Source organism: Micropterus salmoides, unplaced genomic scaffold (assembly GCF_014851395.1).
Source record: "Micropterus salmoides isolate LMB-PRFRI ecotype aquatic unplaced genomic scaffold, ASM1485139v1 Ms_hic_scaffold_15, whole genome shotgun sequence".
NCBI lineage: Eukaryota > Metazoa > Chordata > Actinopteri > Centrarchiformes > Centrarchidae > Micropterus > Micropterus salmoides.
This window is the reverse complement of record NW_024040596.1, coordinates 4,379,155-4,406,504: the sequence shown is the minus strand read 5'-3', so window position 1 is coordinate 4,406,504 and position 27,350 is coordinate 4,379,155. Positions and strand designations below refer to the sequence as shown.

The 27,350-nt window shown below is 40.0% G+C and overlaps 1 long non-coding RNA gene across 1 annotated transcript in view; it reads left to right on the top strand.

Moving 5' to 3' along the window:
* Window positions 1–17,024, top strand: part of LOC119904222 — a 30,462-nt gene extending 13,438 nt beyond the window's left edge. Inside the window, exons 2-6 of the long non-coding RNA XR_005444668.1 lie at window positions 11,684–11,745; window positions 11,930–11,995; window positions 15,656–15,761; window positions 16,006–16,127; window positions 16,972–17,024. This is a non-coding gene — a long non-coding RNA (uncharacterized LOC119904222). The remainder of the gene's footprint in view (window positions 1–11,683; window positions 11,746–11,929; window positions 11,996–15,655; window positions 15,762–16,005; window positions 16,128–16,971) is intronic.
* Window positions 17,025–27,350: the final 10,326 nt, after the last annotated feature.

Below are 27,350 nucleotides of genomic sequence, written 5' to 3'. Positions count from 1 at the left end.
GTGTTATGTAAATGTTGTTAAGACATTTGCATGCATGTAAGCACATTGACATTCACATGGTGAAGTCTCCATACTGGGGAAACTACAGTTTTTGTAAATCTGCACATTACCCTCCTAATATTCCGTTCAGCGGTGCAACGAACAGCAGGACGTTTTGGGGGATTTGAACAATTTTACCTTTGATGTGTAGCTCCATTCATTTGCATGTACATCAGAGCACCAGTGCTGTCAAAAGGTCTCCTTAGCCACTGACCCCATTAATGTGGTTGGATCAAACAATCTTTTATCATATTCTATCTACTATTCAACTATGGGGTTCTCAACAGCAGGGTCAGAACGCCACTAGTGTTGGAAGATAGCGGAAGTGGAGGAGAATTCCAACTGAAATAGTTAGCCAATGGCAGGCTTATACCCACAGTCTACCTCCTACGAGACAGACTAGCGCTATAGTAGCACTATGGAGCAACGTTTTTTACTAGTGGGTCCCTGTGTAGTTTATGTTGTGCATGAGGATGCAAATGCATGCACACGAGCATGTTGCAATGTGATTCCCACTCCTGTTAGTGGTTTTATGCTATTCTACTGCTGGTGCCAGTAACGCAGCACGAAATGTAGCAAAGCATGGATTTTAAATATTTAAAAAAATGTTTTATGGAGAAAGGAAATGCATTTGTTAGACCTCCAGTTTGGTTTCATTTTAACTTAAGGGCTCCTTCTAAAAATCTTTATGTTATGTGCTTATATAAAAAGTAGCACAATATTGTTATGCTAGGCCAATCCAGACATTTTTTGATGGTTCAAAAATACATCACAAGATAAGATAAGATGTATTTTTAATGCCTCTGTAGGGAAATTTGTTCTGGACTGCAGTTCCACAGAAGATAAAATCATACATACTGCACTGCATAGTTAAAAAAACAACAATTTCCTTGTAACAGTACACATACACACCTTCTGAAAATGGCGATATATCGCACAACCCCCTTGCCAACTTCCTACATTACCTGCTGGTGTTGAGAATCCTAACGGACTCTGGGTGGAGAATGTGAGTTGGATCAGACGCCATTTTCTGAGCCTGTCTGATAACAGACTGCTCATAGATTGTTTGGAAGGACTCGTATGTTTTAACCCCAATAATTGTCTAAGCAGTCTACCAGTCGAGTGATTTGTGACGAAACTGCAGCACAAGACAGGAGTCCAAACGGCAGCTGTGCCCTCCCACCACAAGCCTAAAAGGAGTTTCTAAAAAAGTTGACATTTTGGAGATACAGGTCTTTTTTTACTGGATGTGATGTTACTGAGGAGGGATCACAAAAAGGCACGAGTTTGGTTTAAGGGATCACAATCCATAGAAGTGAACAACTTACTGTAGTAGCTATTCTCTAATTGTGAAGGGAGCATATGAACCTGTAATCATAGCTATCAATGAAAGTATTCTGAAATAAAGGCTCCTTTGAGTGCATCGTTTTATATGTGTGAGCATAAGAGAAGGAAAGAAACTGAGCGGAGCGAACGGCGTTCTTCACGTGAGCAAATTCACTTGAGAAAGAAGAAAGCTGAGTTGGTTAAACATCATTAAATCTGTAACTCGCCACCTTGGGGAGCAATCAAGCTCTATTTGCAGTATGTGTGGACAAAAAGGAGAAACTCAGGTATTACACCCTGTCAGAAAAATTGACTGGTCAACAGTTTGCAACTGGTAATTTATCAGATTTATTAAAGCTGGCACTTTTCATCTGCAGAAGAAATTGTACTAGTAAGGGGGAAAACAGCTGTGCAGTTTCCATGCACATAAGGGGGCATGTCTCATGATGCATGAAACTCATTTGGCTGACTGTGTATTTATGTGGATCTGGGATATGTCACACAGCGTAATAAGGCACATTATAGTATTCTACTTGTCTTTAATCAGAAATATGTAAAACTGGAATATGAATACTTGGACTACATTAGTAGAGCAATGAGTTTTACAATGAGTTCTTGCTGGAGATGTAGAGAGATAGAGAATAGAGGTCCTCTATTGCAGGCATTACATTAATGTTACTCATTAGGCAATGATGAATAAGCTAAACTATAATTAAAGTGATGTGATCGGAAAGAACATTAAACATATTGACAATGTCTTTTAAAGATTTTGTCCCTTAGTCGTCAGTGAAGACAAGAGTCTTATATATTCAGATCAAACGGTTATTTGGTCGGAGGAGTAACACCAATTCTGTTCCTGTAACAGAATTCAGAAACAGATAGGTGGTGGTAAGTGACGAATAAACACCACAAATGAAACTGAAATCGGTTCAAAATCTTTTTTGCGGGATACATTGCGTGCTGGTTAGAAAGAGACTTGCGATTGTAAATCTAAGAAATGCTCATGAAATTGATTTAACAGGTCGTGGCTGACTGCCGGTCTTACAATGATACACTGAAATTAGAATCCACTTTATTTATTAAAGGACTTTTTTGTCACAGCTGATAACACAAAATTCCTCCGTGCAGCTTGCAAACAACAATAAGCTGTGGGTGACCCCCAACTGCTGGTAGGCGATAGTGCAAGCACTTTTAAAAACTGTTAAGGTGTGAGAGACTCTGACTCTTAATATACTTCATTCAAATGAGTTCTGTACCGTATTCTGGGACTAAACAATCAGTCATTTTTCTTCACATGCAAAACAAAAAGTGTACTGCAAAACCAGGTAATTGTCCTTGACCTGATTCGATTAAAGTGATTAGAGGTGTCAGCATGTCAGAAGAACACAAACAAAATAATATTCATGGTTTTTGAGCAATGTGTGATTTGTATTCAAAACTCTGTGTCTCAATGCTCATTCACACAGATGTCACAAAGGATAAACTGATCTGAATAACCAGTGTGAAATGTGATTTATCAGACACATAACGGCCCATAAAATTATCCCGACAGGCCTCAGCTTGCTCATATATTTATATCTGCATTTGTCCTTTGTGTAGTTTAACTTGCATTGTTCAGTGGACATTCAAGCCACATTTGCTCATCCCTCAGGGTTAAGCATCCACAATGTAGACATTACTGTGGTGAAATAAATAAATAAATAAATAAATAATGACGAACATGACCTCAGCATGAACACCTGGTAGTTTTTGGGGCAGAATGTTCCAGGGTACAGAATAGGTTTTCCCTGATTTTGGAGTGGACAGGATTACTGGATTTTATTTGGAAAAGGGAAAATAACTTCTGCAAGATCAATAGATAGTGTAATAAAATAACTGTAAATGTACCTCACTCACTTTTTAAACAGAATCTACATATATGATAGGATGAGATACAATTTGATAAATTAAAAACATGTAATGACAACTATGTAAAATGTAATGGTAATGAAAAAACAGACCAACTCAAAATCATAAAGAGAATTTGAAAGGAGCTCAGTACAGTATAATGTGGTGTTTTGTGTGCTTTTTCCTCAGACTGTGCCATAGTTTACTGCTTCTTTTTGTTGGACTTGCATTGTAGCTCACACTGGTCTACACCTCGCTGTGTATGCGTTACGAGGGTGTGTCAAACTCTTCACATTTGAGTTTCACTTTAGTAAAGAACCCGGTCTTTCTGTCTTTATGCAATGTATATGTCTTACTGCGGTGTAGCGGGTAGTGTCTTCAGCTTTTGCTTTTGGCAGAACTGCATCCATCAGACTCATTGGAAAGGTTGTGCCCAGTCCGTTTGTTATGTTTGAATGTTTACTGTTTATCGGGGTCCCCTTTTGCCACTGCCCAACATCTACTCTTCCTTGTATCCACTTGTTATTGTATGCTCAGTGCTACATGGCATAGCAATTTACTTTAGTTTTGGCGTCCACAGATTGCTGTTTATATTTTTCATTGCGTCTGTCTGTTGATGTGAGAGTTTGTGGGCAGTGCTGAGGATCAGGATCAGCTGGCTGTGTGAACTGGTAGGCAGGTTTGCAGATGTTTTTTATGCCATAGAAAGTGTATGCAGCATAGTGTATATCATACAAATTATTTATCTCATTTGCATCCTGCATTGGCTTAGCAATACTGTATTTATACTTATGGTGGCTAATAAAGCAAATTAGAATTTCATATTACTGATACAACTGTCTATTTCAGTGACTTCTCTCTAAAACTGCACTCTATGTAATTCACACCCACACCCACGCCATACCCACTACATACAGTATGTTCATGCTTACCAACACATGCACATAGTACAAACAGACCCTGCAGAACACAGTTCATCACCCGACTGTAGCTGTGATGAGCAGGCAGAAGGGAGAGCCTCTCTGGGCATAAATATGTCCAGCGTCAAGATATACAACTAGCAATTCCATCCCCAGTTGAAGCTTCGCCGATTGCTTTTTGCCCCTTGCCTGCAACTCATGCAGGAATTCAGCTCTCAAAAACATGGCCTTGCATGGTTGCATGCACAGCACAGGCACATAATACATACGCACAATGAGGAGGGCCAAAGACGAGATATCTAACAAAATGAAAGAAGTTTAATTGAGGATTATGCAAACTCTATTGTACAACAATGCTTTGTGCAGTGAAGCAGCAACCTGCAACCAATGAAGCAGTCTTATTTCTAGAAATGTGTCTGGATGGCACTTCAGAACCAAGGTACTACGATCACTTTGAATAGACATCCATCATAAAATGTTTCAATTAAAGGCTTTTTGGGGGGACAAAAAGTAACATGTATAAAATTTGCCCCTGTAAATCAAATCAGATACTTTTTAATTCTGTACAGGACCTGATCGACTGCTTGTCCTAGAAACAGGACATGTTTCCCCCATGTGGCACCACTGCAAATGTAAATAATCTTTCAATATCGACTTGTCCTGAACAGAAGTGAAGCTTAATGAATGGCAGGGCGGCTGTTTGAATCACGCAAAGTCTATTAAATAAAAAGGTCAGATTCACTCTTTGTAATTCCCTGAATCTAGGTACATTTGACTCCATATTAATTCAAAGAAAAAAAACTTAAAGTATGAAATGGATGTATGATCACATCCACAAGAAGCACAAATATTAACATATTTTATGAAAAGAGTAAAAATATTTTACATTCATCATGTATGTATCATGTATTAAAACTGCAGGTATAGCCGTTTACGTGCTACCTCTAAGGCCTTGTTCAGACTGCCAGCCCAAATCTGTTTTTCCAGATATCCAGATTGTATCCAGATTGATTTTAGAAAGTCTGGACAGCAAAAAAAAAAACCCCACATGAAATGTGATTTTTGCAAGTCATATCCACATTTGGGATTTGTGTCAGTAGCAATGCGACACACAACGACAACGTCAAATCCAGAGTGACGGAAGTGCATCAGAGCAACTGAGCAGAATCCCATCCAATGTCCTAGACTGCAGCCAATACAAAAATATGACCTAATACTTTCTGACAGTGTAGAAGCAAAGTTTCACTCATATGCAAGTGTGGTATTACACACACACACACACCGATTTAGTATAATTATAAGCCACATTAGCCACAGTGCGACATGAAATCACTCACACATCTTTGGACACTTGGAAAAGTACTCATGCAGCTGTTTTTCTTTCTGAAAAATCACATCTCATTTCATTTTATATACAGAACCAGAAGTGCGTCTCCTCCCTCACAGGTTAATTACAAGTAACTGTAGCTGATTACGGTGCAGGAATTAAGGGAAACTTACATTGTTCCTTCATTGTGAAGGGAATTGCACAGCAGGAGAAAAATGCTGGGTGCTAGAGGCCCATAACCACTGGCCTTATTGAACTGGGTCTGTTTCTATGCTTGCAAATGGGTATATGCTGGATGAATATAATTATGATCTCTATGATGAAAGGGATCTTTCTCTGAACATTTTCCACCCCTCACTTTTTCCCACCACGTGTCCATTACCCATCCATCCATCCTTTATCTATAACCGCTTCTACTTAGAGAATCGCAGGGGGCTGGAACCGATCCCAGCTGACACTGGGCGAGAGCCGGGTACACCCTGGACAGGTCTCCAGTCAATAACACCTACAGGCAATTTCGACTGCCAATTAACCTAAGCTGCATATCTCTGGATTGTAGGAGGAAACTGGAGTACCCAGAAAGAACCCATGCAGGCACAGGGGAGAACATTTAAACTCCACACAGAAGTGTAATGTGTGCACTATGTATGCACTGCTATACATTATTTTACAATAATTACTGGGGCTGCACTGTGGCCTAGTGGATAGCAATGTGCATTCACAGCAAGAAGGTCCCAAACCCCGGTTGTCCCGGCCTTTCTGTGTGGATTTGCATGTTCTCCCCGTGTCTGCGTGGGTTCTCTCCGGGTGCTCCGGCTTCCTCCCATCGTCCAAAGACTAGGTTGACTGGTGACCCTAAATTGTCAGTGTGAGTGTGACTGGTAGTTTGTCTATGCGTGGCCCTGCGATGGACTGGCGACCTGTCCAGGGTGTACCCTGCCTTTCGCCCGATGTCAGCTGGGATTGGCTTCAGCCCCCCGCGACCCTGTACGCAGGATAAGCGGTCGACGATGGATGCTGTATTTGGGAAAAGAGATCAAATATGGTTTCAAAATGGTTATATGTAGAGCTATCATGTAGGGACAGACTGGCCCGACTCAGCAGCCAGAATTGTTGTGACTCTGCATCCGTTACAACTTTGAGTTTAAAATAGCATCACATGCACTATGCAGCCATCTAAACAATAACAAAAACACAACATAATTAGAACATTTACTCCTGACCCAGAACTGACTCGAGCCTCGCTTTTATGATTTCTGGGAGGTTACGTAACATATGATGTAATGATAGGCCACGGCGACTGCACATCTAAGTTCAAGCGACTTTATCTCCCCATGAAGGCATAATGCAACTTTACTATTGTGTATTAGCTGTACAGTTTGCTTGACGCTGAAGTTTTCTTACAGTGTCAGTGTTCGGCAACTCTGACAAAAACACCTCTCAAGCAAAAATCCCTAAAAAGCAGCAGTTAAGAAAGCTGATGCACACTCTCCAATAAACATAGCATGACTAATCCCTCCTCACAAATGACAAGGCCTAGTCATCCTACACACAATGAATGGTCTCCTTGTAAATGACTTCAAAGCAGAGCAACACAGACTTGAGTGATGGAACTACATTTCTGTCAGTAGCACACAGGGTTAACTAAACAAGCAATTTCAGCAGTGGCAGCGTGTGCTAAAAAGCTTGATGGGGCTGGCTAAGCTCCTGTGATTGGCCTTTGTGTGTGAGAATGACCACTTAAGTGCTGTGCAGCCCCTCTTGGGTATGTTTGTGGGCATAAGCATTTCCTCTGACTTTTTGCGTGCTCGCACTGTGTGTGTGCATGTGTACCCTTGAGTGTGCGTGCATGCTCACGGGTGCATTTGTGGTTGTTTTGCTGGTTGTGTGCGTGAGAGAGTACGTCTTTGTGTTGAAGCAGTGTCCTGCTTCACTGTGTTGCTGCATAGTGTGTTTGCCATTTCCAATAAGATTGTATTGCCCCATGTGAAAAAAAAAATAACACTGAATTACTGCAGTTAAGCAGCTTTTGAAAGAGAGAGTATTCACAGGTTCACAAAGAAAAATTCCCTGACCCAAACAGTGTCCACAAACAAAATATTACTCCTCTCAATTTAATGTAATGTGTTATTTTCTTGTTTTCAGGTAATGTCTCCAACAGCATTATATATTTACAGGCCCCTGTTTCATCTCCACTCCTGCACATTAAATTTGATATGACACAGTGACTATGTGGTTTAATAAGTGATGACTTTCAGCTTCAAGGGTGTTTTGGGGTGTTAACAGTGGGTGAACAGTGTGTGACTGGTAGCCCTTTGAAAGAGGTCATATTATGCTTTTAGGCTTTTCCCCTCTCCTTTATTGAGTTATATACCTTTTTTGTGCATGTAATAGGTTTGCAAAGTGAGAAGTCTGAAGAGTTCCCATCTCCCACAGAAAACTCTGCTCTAAAAACAACTTGTTTATAGTCCAGCCACTTCCCTTTCATCCTTGTGACATCACAGCAAAATGCACGTCGTAAAGCTCGCCAAGCGGCTAGTCTGACACGCCTTCATAAACACTGGTGGAAAAACAGTGAGCTGCAGCACACAGCGCTCCTCTCCCTTCCAAACACTAGCTACCCTCCAGGCAGTCAGTGGACATAAAGTTGTTCCTGTGATGTAGAGACAGAGCTCAGTATCACTCCATAGCTAAAACTAAGTCTTCAACACAGGGTGAAAACAGGAGCTACAGCAATGTGCAGTATGACAAAAATCTGGTGTTTTTCGAAAAAGTAAACCTAGTCTGGTACAACCCCTAAATAAGGTTATGAACCTGAAAATGAGCATAATATGACCTCTTTAATATTTAGCAAAATGCATCAGGACATCAAATGCATGATCCTAAACATGCAGACAAGGGAGCTAAGGAGTTGTTAACGGCCAAACAGTGAGAAGGTCTTTGCTTGCCATGTCGCACATACTTCCTAATTTCAAACTGGTTGTTTAATGTGTTTCACTTGCTAAAGACCAGACTGCAGGCCCAAAGCCCCTGAAGGATTCTCACAAGAAGAAGTAAAGATGGCTGCAGTACAGGCATGGCAGAGCATTACCAGAGAAGAAACCCAAGTGCAGATATCTTTGGGTCAGAGCCCTCAGTCTGTCAGTCAGTGAACGCAAAGGATGATGCCTTTAACATAATAACTATGTACATAGAAAGGACTACAATAATGCACTAGTTGCCCACTGTTGTTGTAAACACTATCAAAACGAAGATAATGATAAGTCAGCACTTCATATTCATCGATCCATCCATCCATTATCTATAACCTCTTACCCCACACAAGGAGGCGGTGTACACCCTGGACAGGTCTATGATAGTAGGTCAAAGGTGAACTGCTGAAAAAATGTTGTAATAGTTGTACTATTTGACTTCTCTTCCAAATTGGCAAACCTGACTATATTACCTGACAATATTGATAGCTGAGCATACAGCTGTAGCACTGTACGTTAATTAAGACATCTTTGTGTCGTGCTGATGAAGAGGTACGTATTAAGGAAATAACAAAATATGACTTCAACATTCTATCTGAACAACTTTTAGAGGAGAGGGGACATTTCTATTAATCTGCAGCAAATAGACTTCCCATTTGAAATGTTTCCATGGTAGCAAACGTTATAGTAAGCGATGAACTTTAACTGTAAAACCTGCACTTTGATACAGTTTATAATGTCTAATGAAACATGAGTATGCGCCAGTCACATATAACATAAGATGTTTGTTCCTGTGTAATGGTGGACTGTGATACACAATGCATTCATGTGCCTATACTGACTCATGAAGTCACCCACGCATTGGAGGGAACTTACTAGACTCCACCATAAGCATGCACCATAAACTCCCATTAGCATAGATGCTAACGCATGAAATGGCCATTCAGCTTATGTTAAATGTAAATACACATGTGCAACATGTGGTATTGACAAAAACATGTTTTAGTCCAACTTTCAGTAAGATTTGTTTAGTTATTATTTAAGCTGTCTTTCTCGGTTTCTATTTTTTTATAAGCTGCTCCCACTGGAAGTGATGCGATGAGGGATGGAACTCATTGGAACTTTTATGATTGGCTCATAGTTCATGGGGTCATTTTAGAAATGCGTTCTCGACTCAATGAAAGCTATCTGTGTATTTAAAACATTGCATGAAATTTAATCATTTAATTGTTTCAAGGCTGCAATGTTTGCATCACTGCAGAGCTGCGAGAGAGTAATTGTGTTATATATAATAGTGTTTCTAATGATTGTTGTTATACTATGTTTTCCTTTTGAAAACAAACAGGGGACAATCAGTTCTTGACTTCAATGAAAATTGAGCTGGTAAACTTGACTGAACAGTCCAGAGCTGCACTGTTCACTCACTGCACAATCCGCAATAGCTTTTCACACATCAACATTAGCTTACCATTTGACTAACAGAACATCTGCAAATAGTGATAAATAAGGCAAAGTCATGCACAGAGCATTGCTGTGATGCCTTCCAGTGAGAGCTGCTCACCCAGCACGTATGCCCAATAAGCTTCACTTGCTTCCTTCCCATAACTTATCCATTAGTGTCTTTGTCTGGGGGATTCTTCACACACGTGAATGGCGCAAAATGAATACTTTGATATTGATCTTGGGTGCTTTCAAATAAATATCGTACTTAATGTTCAAATTGTGATAAGTCACAGTCTCTGCTGAATGTGGGTGTTGATGCATATGGCAAAAAGCCCGTCTGGCTCCCTGAGCTGCAGTTACAACTACGCAGGCCTCATTGAGATCCTAGATGGTGTACAATTTCCTCCTCACACACACACACACATTGACGTTCACTGCTGCCACTGGTGCCTGCGAGTGGAGACCCACTAGGGGCCCATTATTGCCTTGCAGAGTCATTATATCAGTTATAACATAATAAACATGCATACACACAGTTAGTTATTTGTTTCACCTGGTATCATCCTGATCATCTTCTCTGTGTTTGTTACATATCCATATTCCAATATACAGTCCTCTGCTGCCTCCCCTCTAACACATCTATTGTGTGTGTGTAAGTACAAGAGAGAGATGCGTTTACCATTAGAAGGGCCGAGTCCTTCAGCAGACGGGGTCAGTGCTCTAATCTGAGGAGGTGATGATATTGTGAGGATATTTAATGAGAGGATAAAAGCAAAAGTGAACGGAGGGGATTGAGTATTAGCCTTTTTAGATATCATTAAACATTAATACTGTCAGGGGACTGGAGCACACTGGGGTCCTTTTCATTGACTTTCATGCTGCGTGCTAATAGAGTTTCACCTCTGGGGACCTCCACACCCCCACCCAGCCCTCGGTGCGGCGCTAAGGCTAAGGGAAGATCAGATTGCCGCCCCGCTTCTGGGGATAAGATTAGTGGGTCCGTCTGTGCGTGTGTTAATTGTAGATTATGTGAGGTTATGCACTTTCTCTTGCTCCCTTTCTGTCGTTTGCTCATGACGTATGATATATGCATATTATAACTATTCTAAAACTATTAAAAGGCCCTGAAGAGACTTGCATACATTAACCCAATACTTAATCCTGAGAAGGACTTCAAAATTGCTTTTTTCCTCAATGAACACCTCAAAGCTTAAACATATTCCGTTTCTGATAAGACATACAAATGGGGCAAATTTGTTGGCATTTTTGCCAGAAAAATTATGAACAATTTTCAAAATAGTTGACAAATTGATTAACTGACTAATTGTTTCTGCTTTACTCTTCACAGGTTGTTCATTTGTAATTGCATTTAACTGTTATGACTAATGACAAATTTAACAGTAATAGAGACATTTATCCCCTTACTATTGTTATATGACCTTTTCTTAGCCTACATTAACTTGTGTTTAGAAAAGAAAATACCCGCAATCAGTCCTTTAGTCAAAGGTCTCTCTATCTGAATGGTGTTTATCATGTGAAGCACCAACAGAGGGCAGTGATCCCCTTCTAAAGAAGAGGCATGCCTGTGCACAGGAAATCAAACTGTGTGTGTTTGTGTGTGTGTATTTATTATACAGCTGGGTGTGGCTGAGAAAGAATGTGCCTACACTACTCAGTGGGGTGTGGGCAGATGGCGATGGAGGGAGCTGTTACTGCACAAACCTGAAGCCCCACCGAAACCAAAATTTATAAATGAATCTCATTCACAGGACTTCCTCTGTTCTCCTCTCCTCCCCTGGAGTGCTGTCTGTCAACAACTCAACTGCACAATGTAAGAAACATTAGCACAGCTTGCACTGATTAATAATTTTGCCTATATTCAAAATTGAACCCTTCATGCCTTCACTTTGTGCAGTATGATAATGTAATAAATCATTGTAACCGCAGAGGAGTGCATGGTGTGCTTTCACATGTTCAGTAATGCCTTTAAAGCAGTGTTTTTCTTTCTTTAACAGATCCGCTGAATCCACTTCCACAATTTACTTGATTGTAACAGGCTTCTGCTGGTCAGGCGCAGCTAAGTAAGTGGCCGAATTGAATTTCATTCACCTAAACACAAACATTGAAAGGTGCGATGTTTATTCTCACATCTGAAAATTCCACATTTTTCAAAAGATATACAGCCAGTTTCACAATCCACCATCCAGATTTCATTTTCATGAATCGCTTTCATGCTCTTCACACTTGGCTTGTACGTGTGAAAATCCTGACCAAGGAGAAGCCCATGTAACACACATATTTAAATGCAAATACAGGCCCTCTGAATTATCATTTATTATTATCATTATTAGGTAAGCCTTATCCACAGATTTCCACAGGCTAATCAGAATTAACGATGATTCCAAAAGTGTATAAATCGTTATTTTGCACACATTAAAGCACACTTGTCTTCATTACAAGGATATTAGAAAATATCATTTGCTGTCATCAATTTAGCAGATGCTGAATATTAATACTAGAAAGCTTTTGTTCAAATATATTTTCTTATTATCTGAACCCATACATGTACAGAGGATCCTCGGGCATCTTCACAAATGTTCTTTCTGAAAGTAGAAATCTGGAGTCATTCATTATGTTCCATGACTTTGTAATTTTATTTTTCATAAGCGCATTCAATAAAAGACATCAATTCATTCAAGTATTCAATTCTACTACATTCATAAGAAACTTGAGAGTATACCTCAACTGAACTGTCACTGGTGGAAAAGTTATCATATTCTTTACTAAAGTTAAATGCAACAATACCATGATGAAAAAATGATTAATGGCCGGTGAAAGTTACGAGTTTAGTTTAGTTGCTGTGTGAACAGTTTGGAAAACCTACGTTCTTGTCTCTAAATAATGCTGGCCAATATTAAATACAAACGAAAAACACTTTGTAAGAACACTTTTGGTACCTATTTGGATACTATTTTTATTTATCGCTACATTTATTTATTTATTATTTTATACAGCCCTCTCAATTAAGAGACCATTCAAAATTTGTCTTAAATCAGTGTCCATTTCATTCCAGTGGCTGGTAAATTCCAACACAGGCGAACATCATTCTACCTAATGAGGTAGTGATTAAAGTGATTAGGCAGGGTGAGGAAAATAAGGGTTAAATTCTGGCGTTACTGTCAGAAGGATACAGTGAACGTCAGGTTGCTTCCACCCTTAAAATTTCAAAGATGCCTGTTCACAACAACAAGGTCAAGCAACAGACAACAAAGCTACAGACTGGCAGAGGGCAAAAACGATTGTCCACTGACCGGGATGACCGCCAACTCATTCGAATGTCACTCAAAAGCCGAAGGATGACACCAAGTGATTTACAACAAGAATGGCAAACAGCAGCTGGAGTGAAGTGCACGGCGAGGACTATTTGAAACAGGATCCAAGGGGCAGGGCTGAGGTCATGCAAAGCTAGAAAAAGGCCCTTCATCAATGAGAAGCAAAGACAAGCCAGGCTAAAGTTTGCAAAACACCATAAGGATTAGACCGTAGAGGACTGGACTAAGGTCATCTCCTCTGACGAGTCCAATTTTCAGCTTGTCCCAACACCTGGTCGTCTAATGGTTAGACGGAGACCTGGAGAGGCCTACAAGCCACAGTGTCTGGGACCCACTGGTAAATTTGGTAGAGGATTGGTGATGATCTGGGGGTGCTTCAGCAAGGCTGAAATTTAGCAGATTTGTCTTTGTGAAGGACGCATGAATCAAGCATTGTACAAGGTTATCTTGGAAGAAAACCAGGATTTCCGAACTCTGAGGATTGTTTCTTCCAGCAGGACAACGCTCCATGCCACACAGCCAGGTCAATCAAGGTGTGGATGGAGTCCCACCAGATCAAGACCCTGTCATGGCCAGCCCAATCTCCAGACCTGAACCCCATTGAAAACCTTGTGAATTTGATCAAGAGGAAGATGGAAGGTCACATAAAGTCACCCGACAGCAATGGGAAAGACTGGTTGAAAATGAAAGCTGTAATTAAAAATCAGGGTTATTCCATCAAATATTGATTTCTGAACTCTTCCTAAGTTAAAATATTAAATGCAAATACTCTGTATAGCGCCTTTCTTGACCACTCACAGCACTTTTACACTACATCGCATTCACACACTGAGCCTAAGTGCTCAGACAGTCAACAGCCATTCGGGGTTCGGTATCTTACCGAAGGACGCTTTGACACGCAGCCTGGAGGAGCCAGGGATTGAACCACCAACCTTCCAATTAACAGGCAACCCGCTCTACCTGCTGAGCCACAGCAGCGCAATTTTAAATTTGTGTTGTTTAAAAATGAATGTTGTTTTCTTTGAATTTGTTAATGTCTGAAAACAAAATAAATAATCTAAATGACAGCTATTTTATTTGCAATCTTTTATACAGGTAACAAACTGAGATTGTGCTCCTACTCTCACCTCAGGTACCTGTATAAAAGATACCTGGGAGCCAGAAATCTTTGTGACTGAGAGGGGTAAAATGAAAATCAATTTATACAATTTTTGACATGGGTTTTTCTAGATTTCTTTGTTGTTATTGTTTCTCTCACTGTTCAAATAAACCTACCATTAAAATTATACACTGATCATTTCTTTGTCCATGGGTAAACTACAAAATATTTTTTCCCTCACTGTATATATATAAAAATACCCCTCTCACCGCTTGTGGGGTGGTATGTGTCATCCTCAAGCTCGGGTCCTCTACCAGAGACCTGGGAGTTTGAGGGTTCTGCACAGTATCTTAGCTTCTTCCTAGGACTGCACTCTTCTGGACAGAGTCTGCGTATTTACTGTATTTTCAGTCTGAGCAGCTCTTATCAACCCACTGTGGGCAGCTGTTTCCAATTTCAATTACACACATAAAGTAATTTGCAGCAGCTAATATGTTTTTGATGGTTGTGCATGGGCACCTAAAGCACTTAGTTAAGGTTAGGAAAAGATTGTGGTCTGATTTAATTCATAAAAAGTCCACAATGACCTGATACACAACATGTTTATTAACATTTAACCAATGCCACGATCTTCTGCAAACCTTAACCAAAGTGCTTTTGTGGCCTAAACCTCACGCTGGTTGCAAACCTTGGTCTGTTTTGCGCTTTACGTCCGCCATCCACCTCCATGCAAATCCAGTATGGTAGATAAATGTAAGGCTTCATTCAATAAAAAATACCTTTACCTGTGAACATAAGCCAGGCAGCAGTTTAGTAACATGTAATTGTAATTATTAGGAGACAGGGTTGGATAAACCAACTACCTGTCCAGCACCAAGCAGCAGACAGACAAAGTTAATGACTGTTGAGACAAATTGGGAATCTTGCAAAATAAACACCCAGATATTTTCCTGAGTGAGGACCACAAAGAGGGCTAAAGGGAGAGTAACTGTTAGATGTGTCAGATGAAAAAAAAAGAAAGATGTTTCAGATGAATGGAAACACAACTCCAAATGAATGCTAATCTAATGTGTGTGTGTGTAAGTAGGTAATTGTTGACACATTACTCATAACAACTTTGTAAGCCAGGGATACGTGGCGGCTGTGTATCTGAAAGACAATGGCCAAAATTCTATTGATGCAGCTATGAGAAAACAGTCAGAATACCTCTCACACCACCACATAAAAATGTGTCCCTACTACCTACAGTAGTTGTGTCATGTCACTACAATTGACCATGTTTTCATGTCTTTACCCTGTGATCTGTGTAGGTGTATCGGCTACACGCCCAATCTCTCGATTCTGCTGGAAGGCTGCCAGCCACAGGTCACATGACCTGGAAGAAAAAACCTGGGAGACTTTTGGGATCCCTATTCGGTCAGACTCACCTTCTTATCGTTATTGCTTGCACACACCATGAGTAACATGATCGATGGGTCGCTCTATTCTGATTTAAAGCCAGCGGTTAGAGACGCTCGGCTTGCTTTGTGTGCAGAAACACAGGCTTTACCAAGGCAACCCATGTTGTGCATAAAGCAACTAACACAAACCTGATAGATGTTTCTTTTCTCATCTGTTGCAACCTCTCTTTTCATGTCTCATTTTTTTCATTGGGCTTTAGCATGGGCTGGCTATCAACCTGAAGGGAAGTCCAAAGGCTGATGAACTGGTCTGTGTCTGTGTGAGACCGCATTGCTCTGGTGTCCTATATGCCCTGGGAACACAACACCCAGAGCAAATCTGGTGAGTAATGACACTTATTTGATTTGTCAATGGTGAATTGATGGGATTCTCTCCCTTCCATTTCAGAGACTTTCAAGCAAGCAGGTGTCCTTGCTTTGAAGTTTTAGACTGGATGATGGTTGATGAGGGCTGGGCCACCGACACTGACATGCATGAGATGATTTTGAATTAGCCTTGCCTTCCAGTGTATCACTTCGTTTGGTTGGGAGGCAAATTAGACAACTGGGAATATTTGTATAGTTTCTCACAAACAGAGCAGATCTTTAATGTTTATGAATACACATCAAATAATGCTCACCATTTCTTCTTTATTTTATCCTTATTCCATTTTCTGTAGGGCTGTCCCCGACTAAGGATTTACATAGTCTCTTTTCATTCAACCTACACTGTAAATTTACAGCTAAACTGAGGCTTTTTGAAGACCTTTTTTTCTCTCTCTCTCTCTCGCCATTCACCTGTCTTGCGCAGACTTTTACGTGCATTACTGCTGCCGACAACTGCATGCACGTCGCAGTTCCCTGCGGGTCTATTTCAAGTAGCCGGCTATTTAAAAACGATAAAATATTCTTTATGTGGTTCATCAACGGTGATAAATTATCCGAAAGCCCAGAGAGGCACGAACAACTCGGCACAACACCGTGAAGCTGTGGCTTTTTCTTTTACATGTTTATTTACAGCATTAATGCTTCAACTGTGACATTGACAGTCGAATTAGGCTCCGCCCATCGAATCTTCGACTATTCGGGGTCAGCCCTAATTTTCTGCCTGCCTGTCTAAATGTCTCAATTTCTTTTCCTGCTGGATAAAGTAACAAGGCATATATATCTCTTTTCTGTTCCACCAGCCTCTGTAACAACCTGACGCAGTAGACTATGTTGTGTGGACAATTTGTGAGTAATTCTTTAAGTGTATTTATTGTTTATGTAGCAGCAGGCAGATATCCATGGTTTGTTTACACAATTAGCTGGTTTCACACTCCTCCACTGATTGGTGGCAGATAAGTGTCAGGACATGTAGTAATGTGGCAACAAAATCAAGGAAGAAGAATGTTAACCAATGGTATATGAATGTAATAAACTCAGATTAGAAAAAACAACTTGCAAACCATATTTGTACCCAATTAATTTTTTTCTTAAATCTTAGGTTTTTATTCTGATTCTTTTTTTATCAAATCAACTTTCTTTAATTAATCTAAGTCGTCAGTTTTATAAGCTTTAATACATTCATTAATACATGTAGGCAGCAGTGTTGGGCAGTAATAGTCTTACTTTTCTCAGTAACTAGTAGTGTAACTAAGTACTTTTCATAGTAATAATAACAGTAATAATATTACAGTTACTAAGGCAAGTAACGCTGCTTTAAGTGCAATTTATACTTCTGCGTCAAATCGACGGCGTAGGTGACTGCGTAGGCTACGGGGCTACGCAAAGACTACGCTGTCACCTGCACCTCCTCAAAAATTTAACTACACGTCGAGTCGACGCGGACCGTAAGGTCTGTGATTGGTTGGCTGGGCTGCCTCGCAATGCCTCCGTGCCGACCGGAACTACCCCGCGCTTTGACGGCTGCTGTAACACAGTGAATCAATATATTTGACCGTCGCAACCCGAGCAAATGATCATTTCGCTATCAGAATGTGATCCATTTGGTCAGTAACATTTGAAAAGGCTACACCAGCTGCACGTTTAGAATTTTACCCCCATTCACGTTAGCCTGCTTGGCCGGCAAAATTCAACACAGTGGACGCTGTAGCGCTACTGCCGACTAGCGTTTGGGGGTGTAGAATGACGGACACACCTACGCACAAATATAAATGCATGGCTACGTGCATAGCCTACGGCATAGGTACGCACGAAGTCCCTACGCAGGAGTATAAATGGGCCTTTACACGTTACTGAATGCACCGCCCTTGACGTGAAAGCGCGACTGTGTGTCACGTCAGCAGAAAAACTAAAGGAAGAAAGGAGAACGAGGGAGAGAGGCATCTGCTGAAGCAGCACATGAATGTCAAACTTATAGAAAGATACTCCGGCAGCTGCTGTCACTGATGCTTGGACTCGTCGGGAGAGAGCGGCGTTAACGTAACGTTTTGTAACTGCTCTTATAAACAGGCTACATGTGCAGCTGTTCAAAAGTCGGGATTTACTGTAATGATGCTTGTTTAAACCATACTTTTTGCTGCTGTTATGAATATTATATTAGTTAAAAAGTCAGAGACTGCTTCATTTGGGGGTGAAGGGGGGTGGTAGTGAAAGCAATGTTTCCCATAATTAGCCTATAATTTGGATAATTAAATAATAATTAAATATTGATTTTAAATTTTTTTACTAGGCGTATGTAAAATCATATTTGATTGAGGAGCTGTATAGAGGAGCACATATTCGTGCGGCACCTCCTTTCCCTCTTTCTCTCTCTCGTGAACACCGCTGCACCGGTGCTCTCTTGAAGGGCGGGAAACAGAAAAAGACCTTTTTCCCTTCTGCCTCGACCACAGAGACATAATGTCTCCCTCTTGGGTCGGCATGCATGCCCGCTGCACCACAGTGAAAGACGGTGCCCTGAAACTTCAGTGGTGACAGTAGTCACTTGCATAAATAGAACACATGGACCCTCAGGCTCAGTGTACAGTGTACAGTGTGAGGGAGGATTCCTTAAGGCAGATTTTGCCCTTTGTCTATGTATAAGCTTTTGTGATCTTACAGGGTCAGGTGTAATGCTATCAGGTACAAACCCAGATTAGTTGGACCGAAGGCAAGTCAGCTCAGCCTGCACTTCTTCCCTAGTCTAGCTTTGCAGAGACTAAAAGTGCATTTGAGTGCAGTTTGCATTGTGGTGGCATGATGGACAAATGGTGTAGCCAACGATAAAGTGAAACTAAGTGGAATTAATGTTTACAGTCCATTACTGAACCCTGGAAGTGATTTTTCATTGGTCCAGTTTATGTTATGTATTCACCAGTGACTGCTGACAAAGACCTGATTGCTATGTTCACGTGATATTAAAACAACCAGTGCACTGTGGATTGAGGGAGGCCATCCACTGTCAAGGATGCTCCTTCTGTGTCCTTTATATTTGGGCAAAAGAATATTAAAGCCATATCCGGTGGAGCCATTGGGACAGCCTTGTCAGACGCCATGACGTGTAAACTTCCAAAGAGGCAGCCCCTGGCCAGTTTGCTTTTTATCTTCTCTGAGGGGCTTAATGTAACTCAAATGATCTGGGGTAGGCAATTTATTTCAGAAGCATGTTTGTTGAAAATTTGTAAAAATTCTCTTTACTTCCCCACAGCAATCAATAAATCAAATGCTCTGACACAAAGACCAAAAAAACAGCCTGTGGCTCTCGCAGGACTGTAATAAGCATGGCTGGCTGACCTGCCTACCTGCCTATCTACCCTCACACTCTCTGCCAGTGCACTCATTGCACATAAACATGTGTTTTGGGGGAGTGGCTTTGGGAGGGGGTGGGGTTTTCTCAGTTAGACACTTTCAGAATTTAACTCTCTCTTGCTAGTTTCTCCAACATTACCTAACCTAGCTTTGAAGAGATCACATTATGGTTTTTGGATATTTCCCTCCCCCTCTTTGTGTTATATATATATTTTTTGTGTGCATGTAATAGGTTTGCAAGTTAAAAAAAAGCCACTCCAAAGGGAGTTCCCATCTCCCACAGAAAACACTGCTCCTGAACTGCCTGAAAACAGCTCGACTGTAGTCCAGCCTTTACTACATCACTATGTAACATGCGTCATAATACTTGCGGCTAGTGTGGCACGCCCTCAAAAAGAACATTAGATACACTGTTTTTCTCATTTATTAAAGCAGAGTAAAGTCTATAAACTAGATTTACAGTACAAATACCCATACAGAAGTGTTGCCCACCACAACCAGCCTTTGCTATGCTACACCCACTATGAAAATCTAATAATTAGTATCTTACTCATGAGCATCCCACCTTACAGTGGAGCCCATATGTGTTGCTGTGACTGATATTGCGTAGCTTTAACTCTGTCTTTTAAAAGTTCACATAGGCTTTCAGTCCACTATCACTGCTTCATTTGAGAGCAAAAAACATCAAGAGGGTGAGGGGATAGAAAGGAAATAAAAGTGCATAACTTTCCTTTGTTGGTCTCTCTGTCTGCCTCTTTGTAATGAATTCCTTTGAACATGTTTGTACGTGCCAGAGCAAACACCGGTACATGTGCAATGACTATTAAATACTTCCAGCAAAGCTTCATAGATTGATCCTCAGAAAAAAAAAATCTAAGCTGGCTGCCTCTACAGAGTAATGCTTTGGACTGATAGGACTAAGTCTGGAGACGCTGGCTTTCTTTTTATAACCCCCTAGGGAAAGACCACCGTGCCTTTGCTACCTCTGGCCACAATACAGAATCTGAAGCATACGTCATACAGGCAGATTAAGTAGATACTAAACACATCTATTCAATACACACTTATTGATTCATTGTGAAAATGAACAGATTAATCGACAATGGAAATAATTGTCAGATGCAGCTTGAATAACAATTTAATCAATGCAAAAATACATCACACAATTTGAGGTGAGTAGGTTAAATCTCACACCCCATACAGTACATTACATCTTTACTTGTTTTGATTGAAATACATTCTTTTGCAGACGCAGCTAGGTCAGCTAAAACAGACATTATATTGTTTTACGCTAAATGCTTAGGCACAAATAAGGATAATAGAAAGAGGCTTATCTCAGAAAACATCACAATACTGATCACAGGATGATCTATGTTGTGACTGAGGGCTTGTTGACTGCATTCTGAACAAGACTCTTAAATAATAGGATTAGTTTGAAGATACGCTACTAAGTCCAGTACCTGTCACTAAAGCATGTGCTGAGTTGTACATCAAAAGAAAAGCCCTCGCTGGGAATATGTAGTCTTTCCCAGCAATTTCATGCTTTGATACAAATGTTAACATTTTAACCTTAACTGTCCGATCTGCTGCGGTCACTGAACAGTTCATCTGGAACCACTGGGGAATAAATGACATAGACTAGGACACAGAGAACGTTTTTGTGGGTCTTGTTGATGGATAGGAGGGTTGTGCATTCATCTTTTTATTTATATAGGAAAATCAAAATATAGATTTTCATTAAAATCAGGCAAGGACAGTACACAGAGTAGAGATTGTAAAAAAAACAATAAGTCAGATAATCTAGTAAAGAATGAGATCATTTACTGTAACACAGCTCACTGAGACCTGGTGAATGTACAGTCTACAGTAGCTGATCCAGCTCTCAAACAACTTCTCTACAACTTAATACTGCAGCTCTGCCCTCATTATATTGCTATTAGTCCATCCCTCTCCAGCACTATCCCTAAACTGGCCAAGGAGGTGCACTAAAGCCGACTCTGTGGAGACGCAATGAAGTCAAATATTAATGAGGCGGATAAAATTAGCTTTCATAACATGATCCTGGAGACTCATTATTTAACTCTCAAATCTTGTAGGGGGTTTCCCAAGTGCCAAACACCAGCTACCCAGCTGCCTAGTCGTGTCTGTCCGACTGGCTACTTTTAAAACTATAAAATGTCCTTAACTTGTGTATTAACTCTAAATATCATGTCAACCCTAGGGTCTGTCGTGATCCAGAACTGATGAAAAAAAAGTTTAGTTTAATTAATTATGCAAGGCCACGCTAAGACTATTTCCTCCTCCCTTTACTTTACCGCTTGGGTAAGAGTCTTTTGTTTGAGCAGAGTAGACTTTTTTCTTTGCTGTTTTTTGTCGTATTAAACTGCGACTGTCAAAGCTCAGCTGTCACACAGACAGACACAATGACCGGATGTGTTGCGCCACATTGTGTACGCCACTGCACAAGATGCAGAAAAGGGCTGAACACAGTCTGGACTGCTGCTGGTTGGGTTCAGTCAGATAAAACAGCTGCAGTCTCTACACCGTGGGGTGCTTTAATTACACAAAAAGCCAGAGTGCAGCTGGTTTCCCTTCACTTTCTCCCCTGTCTATTCACAGTTTCACAGCTGCATCAAAACACTGCATCAAACATTTGATTGTTTGATACTATTTTTAAGGATGCCACACTTCACACTGCAGATTTTTTTGAGACCATTATAATCACACAATTACCTAAATTAAATTCTGACACTGGGGTATGTACATTTGTCCAAGGCGATAAACTGAAATGATTACTGAACTGTCGACTCGTCAGTTGCCAGGAAATGCTGCATTCAGAGAAAGCTACTATTTTGAAGTTAAACACTTTCAAACATTTATCTACTCCTTCCCTTTGGAGATGCCAACACACTGTAGCTTTAAAATGGATGTTGAAAAGAGCAGCAGCTGTCACTTACTGCAGCATTTTCTTTGATGCATCATTGGAAAAAAAAAAGATTCAAAGCCCCCTGAGCCTGCTAGTGTTGCGCTGTGCTCTCGTTTACCTCGGCCGGGCTCTACACTGCATGCATTTCGCTCCATAATGCAAGTGAAAGTTTGATTTTGTAAACACGAAAAAGCATTCGTTCGCACCGACTGAATCTATTCTGACACCCAGAATGACAAAATGCACAGACAGACTAATCTAATGTCTACGTTACCTCTCCTCTCTCGTAGTTTCTCGTAGCGTTGACTAAATCTGTAATACTGTGTAGCCGGGGAGTTAAATAAGAGCACGGGGACAACTTCTCAAGGATAACTGTGTCCACTTGTTTAATGATCCACACCACACAACAACCACAGTGAAACAATCTCTTCCTCCTCATATCACTCCGCCAGCCCGGTACTAACTTTACTTTACAGGCAAGGTGCACCATGTAATGTAGTTCCTATTTAAGCTTAGAAACAGAATACAACATATGTATATAGTTGACATTAATTAAATGATGCAACTTATTTCAGTAAATTGGGGTAATCTATAAAATAAATCTCATCTTACATTAACATAGAGCAGTGTAAAAAACATTCAGCCAGCAGCTTCTCATTGCTCTTCAGTAATGTGTTAGCAATGTACAAACAGATATGGTTTTCTACCAAATGGGGTCAGCAGTATAATTGACTATATTTTTCAAATGCAAACAAGGGGACTATCAAAGCTTTTTCATTAAGGAAATCAAGAATGTACAGTAGGTCCAAACTACACGAGAGGTTTGTTCACGGAAAACATTTGCTGAAGAGCTCCGTCTGACAGCCTACAGGTATGCGGCTGGTGGAGGTGGGATGTGATTAGAGAGTTCAGACAGTGCTGGTGGCACATCAGCTAAGAAGGATGGTGCCCTTTGGGGAGTGATTTTATTTTGGGTTCAACACTTTTGCAATATGTTTGTCTTTGTTCTTCCTGTTAATATTATCTGTTTTTTTTGTAAACTCACCATTTAATTTCTGCGATTCATCTTTGAAAATGCTGTCATGAAAAAGTGTTTCTTTGCGAATGAAATTAGATTCACTGCCGGAAGGTCATTTGTTATCCACCGAACAATACCTTGCCTTTTGAGTGAATTGTCCCACTTAATTGTAAAGCCATATCACATCTGATAAGCTGTTCAGTAATACTTCCCCTTTCTGGATACAGATAGGGTGGTGGATCCATGTGCAGACTAATTATAGTTGTTGTTTGTGATTGAGCTATGCCTGCTCAGCCATGCTTCAGAAATCTGAAATTAAACAAGAGTAATCCCATGTACAAGAGAAAATGATAGATTTGAGATTACTGTGTCCTCCTTGCCCTTTTTTACTTGAACTTTCATGCTTAGAAAACCTTATATAATAGAAGAATACCTTGTTTTGGTGGAAAACGATGCCTGGACATATCTCACTGTAATTACTGCACTTGACCTTTTTCATTGTCTCTGTAAAGTTCATGGTTCAGATGGACACCATATTGACCCTACATGGCAAGATAATAGCTTAACTGTGAGATTGGGGACGGTGTAACTTACTTTAGGTGCTATACATGAAGCAGGAACACATTGAAGGTGTTTCTTGGAGTTACTGTGATATTATAGTGGTACAAGCGTAGTATGGAAATATTAAAGCCTGTTTTTTTATGTACGTGCATTTTTAGTAAACAACGTTTACAATGTTTATCTCACTACTTTATTTGCTATTTGTTTCTTAGAGAGATTGCCAAGGGCGAATGTTTCATTTCTGGTATAAACAGTGCCAAACACTGCTAAACATCTCTGAACATGGGCAGAAAGAATTTTAATTTATTACACAACCGCAGCCAGTAGTTTTCCAAGACGTGGTAGATAAGTAATCATGTAAACACCCCAAAGCAACTTTTTTTTTCAGCTTGTGACCCTTATGCAACTTTGCTGTGGAATCTTAATGTTTTTCCTAATATTCTCAAGGACTAGTGTATTGATGTTGAAAGCCACTGTAGATAGAAACAGTAAGTTTGTAATTCTTAAGTATATCTATTCTATATTCTGTTTCTTAGATTTCTAAGCTGTTCTTGGGTCTGATCATCTTAGACCTATTTGGATTTAGTTCTGGACCTCCCTGCAATGTGTTCTTCTTATAACAACAATGTATTAAATATGCCTACAGTCTAAACATTTTTCATTTAATCTTAATTATTGCACTTGCAAATTCTGCAAAATGCAGAGTTAATCACACCTCGTATTGCATTTTCAGCACAGGGCAAAATAGACTTTATAAATAAGTTTTAAATTTTAGCAAAAAATGTATCCTTTAAAATATTTGATGTAATCTTTCAACCACAGAGATCTACCTCAGGTAAGAGTGAAGAAGTGAACACACCTGAATTGAACAGGCAATAAATAAGGGGAACATGAATAAAACACTCCACAATGGGATTAATTTACTGTGAATCAACAGTGTTAACAGCTATGGTTTAAAAAAAGCATAGCAACACTAAATTACATAGAAGAGAAAATGTTTGTTGCCTGATTATCCTTTGTTAAAACTGTTAAAACTATCAGCTGTCAAAGAGAAAAACACCTGCTTTATCTGACTGATTGGTGTATTGGCATAGGCCTATTGACTTAGTATTTATGTGCTCTTTAATAACACCTCTGATTAGGTGTTCTTCTGCTGAAGCAGCTGCAAATTATGTTGGGAAGAAACAAATTCATTACATTTGAAATGCCAATACTTCATTGAACCAGCACTATTAGGGCGCTATAACAATAGATGCTACAGTATTTAAGTGTTAGCTAGATTTGTTGTAGAAGAGTTGACCTAATTTCTTTGCTTCACCTCTCAACCATGGCGGTTTTTAAAGGTATAGTTTGTGTTCGCTTTCTGTCTGTTGAGTTAGATGAGAAGATTGATACCAATCTGACATCTGTACACTTAATATAATGAGGCAGCAAGATGACGGTTAGCTTAACTTGGCACAAAGACACAGGGAAACAGCTCGCCATCAGTACCTCCAGAGCTCACTAATCCACACGTTATACAGGTTGGTTTAATCTGTACAAAAACTGAGTAGTAAAACTGACTACTTCTATCCAAGGAAGGTTAAATCAAGGGTGACTTCCGTAGTGCAAAATGAAGAAGCCCCCTTGGATAAGAGGCAAACGTCTTCAAGTATTTTCAATCAAGTCGAGTTGCCCTTGAAGTAACCTTCCTTGGATAACTTTAAGAGGGATATTGTGCCAGACTATTTCTTGGCCGGTTGCAGGAACTTCCTTCTTGTTGTCACCATAAGGTTTTTCCAATATATTGCATTTACCTAAATCTTTACAAGTTTCTTCAAAAGCAATAGCCACATCAAGTCATGCTCTGCTCTTAAACGCAGTTGTAACAAGGACACATCTTTCAAAAAAATGAAAATGACCCATTGTTTTCATTTCTTAAGTTATTCACTACTAAAGAAATTTTTAGTAATACTTTTGAACTCTTACTCAGGTATTTATTTTGATGACTACTTTTACTTCTACTTGAGTACTTGTTTTTGAAAAGTAACAGTACTTTTACTTGAGTACAGTGACTCTACCCACCTCTGCATATAAATGATCCATTTTATGGATTTTTTAAAGGCTAAGTGGCTATATGTAACAATTTTCATTTATTTTGTATTTGCAGATTATTTAGAGTGATACCAATGAATGGTCATATAAGCCCCGAGGTGACCTGCTTTCACTACTTTATTTTACTCATAACAGACCGGTATTTAATCATTTTGTAGTTCTTAAGAGTAGTCTTGTGTTTAGGGCTGACATAAGTGACCCCATAATGTCGAGTCCTGCTAATAGACACGTTTATGTCGACTGTATGCGATGTCCAATAACCTTAATCATCTCCAGCAACAGCAACGAAAAAAGGAGAAGACAACAGAAAACAGAATATACAAAAAAAAAATTTTATCACATCATTCAATTTCAGAATTGATTAGTATTCAATCTGTTTGCTTGTAGCAACACGTTAGCATAGGAATCACAACTGTACAGTCATTTGTATAGCACATTACCAGATGAGGCAGCATGGGAAATATTTCAGTCTGTGTTACTGTATTCAACTCCACTGTGAACCAAAGCATTTTGGAATCATGTCAATTGTAAATGAAGTCAAAGCAGGGAATTTGGTGATTTGGGTTTGACTTTGACTTTAATGGTAATGTTTACCCGTCATATCAGCATTGCAAGGTACAATACACAAAATCAGAGGGCGAGTACAGAAGCCGATTTTAGCAGCAAGCCGACAGTAGCATTGAGCTACCATGTTTGATGGCTTCGCTGATATGTCACTGAGAATATTCGGGCACCCATTTCAAATGTTTGCCACCTCCAACCCCGCCCCAGACCCCTAAGGGCATCCTTATCTGGGGCACCCATCATGTCTTCTGCCCATGTAGAGGAGAACACTTTCCCAAGCGATGGTCAAAGCATTACGAAATGTCTAGACTGGCTGTAGCGTTTGTCCAAACTGGGGAGTATTTTCGGGTTACACGCCAAAGGTGACGTCACGAGTTGTGATGCACTACCCACATGACTCCATGTCTTGGCCAATGAGTTGCCAGTATTTTCTCTTGTCTAAGTGATGGGGGATATATTATTTCAGTTCCATTTTCCTAATCTTTTGGTAACAGCTGATGTGGTGGTCAACTGTGTGGAGCTGCATAAAGGTAAATACTTTGTGAATAATAATAACATAAATATAATATAAATTATGTCACTAATGAGAATTGAATGTTTCTGTGATCAAATGTTGTGATTCTCACAGTGAATACCTTATTCTAGGGCCCTTCTGCTTGGCGACTATTTAT